The following is a 3,317-nucleotide window of genomic DNA, read 5'->3' as shown; positions in this document are numbered from 1 at the left end:
TCCATGTACCATGATTACTCTATTTATAGAGTCATGTTTGCATGTTCATGCAAATTTGAGATCACCAAAATTTGACACTCAAAATCCACGGCAAACATGAAGTTTGGTTAAATCAAATTTTGACACTTCAAAATTCCACTGACATGGATTTTTACATTAGATGAAGTCAACATTTTGACTTTCTTCATTTTGATTCAACAATCCATTTGAATTATTAATTTCAAATTAAAGTAATATTAAATGATTAATTAAACTATTTAATTAATATTTAATATTAATTCAAATGTCAATCCCAATTAATTCTCACACATATTTGATTAATAAGATATTTAAATCTTATTTAAATATCTCAAATTCTCTCTTTTTGTTTAATTCGTAAATAAAACAAAAATGTGATTAAATATATTGTATATATGTAGCGCATTCTCCCTAATTTGAATTCGAACACTTCGAACTCACTCGTCACACTATTCTATGATTTAGTCCGTTATGAGCTAGCAGAGGGACCTAATAAACCTATAGATCATGGGCTCTAATGATCCAAGATTAACCGGTTAAACACATTAACCTTGTTAACCAACATTCATTAACTACTAGAACATTCCACTATAGCCTAGTAGTTGCACTCCCCTCACTATAGATATATTTCTGTCCATTTGATATAACCATGATTAGTAAGTCGATCCTTCACAGGTTGTTCGTAACTAGAGCCGAGTCAATTTACCGTTTTACCCCTGAAGTAACTTCTTGTTTCTTATGTCTCACTGATCCTCTAATGAACAATTGGTATGTGGTCCAACCAGTAAACCGGATCCCTCTCAGGCCAATGAGAGGGTGGGGCCCCTTGTTTAAGACCTGGAGTCAGTACTTAATGAAACTACCTCTCTTTTATCCCTAAAAGTGGGTAGGAGTGAATTCCATCTTGCACTCCACGTCCCCAGCCATTTACCAATCTTACCCCTGAAATGGGAGGCCTATTGAGTCGGCGAACTTGAGCCACTCTCACCCATGCAAATCTAAGGATAATTTCGAATAAACATGAGTTCATGGTTAGCTCAGGATTAAAATCGAGTTACCTAGGTCATCGAATGAAAAGAAAATCAGTCTCAACAGTAAACGACATTATAAAGTGAAAGTGATTTTCTTCATGGTTCGATCTTATGCAATACTCATTGCATAGGACGCTCCCACTCAAATGTCTCCACATGTACAATTTTAGTGATCACATTGTTTATATCATATACAAAAGTGGGCCGCATTCATAGTGTCCCCAGAATAAGGTACACAACTTTATCCTTATACTATAAATCATTTTGACTATATACTTGAACTTGATAACTCTTATGTCTCTACAAATAGTTCAAGTAATCACACTATAGCCAAAGTATTCTTAGTTTATTGGATTTAGATTAATGATCGTAAAGTTCACTTTATTCAATAACAATCTTTACTGAATAAACAACAATAATAACTTTATTGAAAATAGAATATGTTTTTGTTTACAAACTATAAGTTTTAGGACATAAAACCCAACAAGAGTATCATTAGCGAGATTTTTGTTTGCGGTTGAGGAGAGTTTCAAAAAGTTATTTTCTCTTTCTAATATCTTAATATCTCCATAGGAAACAGTACCAGTTCTTGAATTTTGAAGAAAAAGAGTCGATAGCACTATACATGTGAGCGTAAAACCAAAACCCTAATTTAGAAACTCTAGTAAGGCACTCGAAGCACGCAGTGGAAAAAACTAAGTAATAGTTGATATTTTTCAACATTACTGTGGGCAATGTTCAAATTTAATGATTTCGAAAAGTATGATCGGCAACCAGCACCCAAAAATGGTTTCGTTTTCGGCCAATTTTTTGTTCATTTAATGTCGGGGTACCATCAACGAGATGTTTGTTCGTAATTTAGAAGAGTTCCAAGAAACTATTTTATCTTTCTAATATCTTAATATTTCTATAAGAAACCGTACCTGGACTTGAATTTTGAAGAAAAAGAGTCAATAGCACTGTATATGTGGATGTAAAACCAAAACCCTAATTTGTAAACCATAGTGGTGGCACTCGAAGTACGTGGTGAATAAGCTAAGTGACGGTCAATATTATTCAACATTATTGTGGAGAATCTTTAAATTTGATGATTTCGACAAGTATGATCGGCAACCAACACCCAAAAATGGTTTTGCACCCAACCAATTTTGTTCGTTCAACATGGAGGTACCATCGACGAGGTTTTTGTTCGTAGTTTAGGTGAGTTTCAAAAAACTAATTTATGTTTCTAATATCTTAATATTTCCCTAGGAAACAATATCCAGACTTGAATTTCAAAGAAAAAGAATCGATAGCATTTTATACGTGGGTGTAAAACTGAAACCTTAACTTGAAGATACTAGTCAGGCCACTTAAAAGCACGCAGTGAAAAAGTGAAAAAACTGAGTGACGGTCGATATTTTTTGACATTATTATAAAAAATGTTCAAATTTAATGATTTTGACAAATATGATCAACAACCAACACCCAAAAATAGTTTCGCTCCTAACTAATTTTTCTGTTTTTTCAACGTCGGGTACCATTGGCGAGGAACCTAGCAATAGCATTGATATGCTTCCTCTACGAAACTACTAACGATGGTAGCAAATGACGATATTACCCCTCCATAGACACCTACAACCAAGATCTTAGCCAATGAAATTAGCAACCACAAAAAAGGTAGACCTTTCCTCCTCAAGCGACAAACCCTAAGTCGTGAGAGGAGTCGAGCTCATTCGACTTTTATATCCAATCATTACAAAATTTTAACTTATTTATTACTCGATTGAATTTTTCATTGAGACCCAAATAAACAGTTGTGATTATTTCAAAGAACGTCTTTTCTCTTCATAATTTTTCTCAAAGTTTTCGATTACTTTTAACATGAATCCACCCAAGTTTTGAAAAAGTCAAATGACTGCATAATACAAATCTAAAAACTCGACAACTCGACAACTCGATAACTTCATTGCAAACAAATTAAAATATAAAAATTAAAGGGAACGGAATTTACGTTAGAGGAGAAGAAAAAAGAGAGACAATCGAGCGTTGGATTAAGCTTAATTATCGTATTAAAGAGAGAAAAAGGGAAAGGAAAATGATAATCTCAGTTACGTCAATGTCAAACTCATCCCATTAAAGGGAAAAAGAAAGTAAAAATTAGTAATGTAATTATTATTATTATTATTATTATTGACTTGGAGAAGTCATAAGCAAAGTACCACATCACACTCTCCTTCACTCATACGTTACATTAATTTATTAATAAATTTCCAAATTAATAATTTA

This window comes from Cucurbita maxima, unplaced genomic scaffold, assembly GCF_002738345.1.
Source record: "Cucurbita maxima cultivar Rimu unplaced genomic scaffold, Cmax_1.0 Cma_Scf00032, whole genome shotgun sequence".
NCBI classification, from domain to species: domain Eukaryota; kingdom Viridiplantae; phylum Streptophyta; class Magnoliopsida; order Cucurbitales; family Cucurbitaceae; genus Cucurbita; species Cucurbita maxima.
This window is presented reverse-complemented; position numbering follows the sequence as displayed.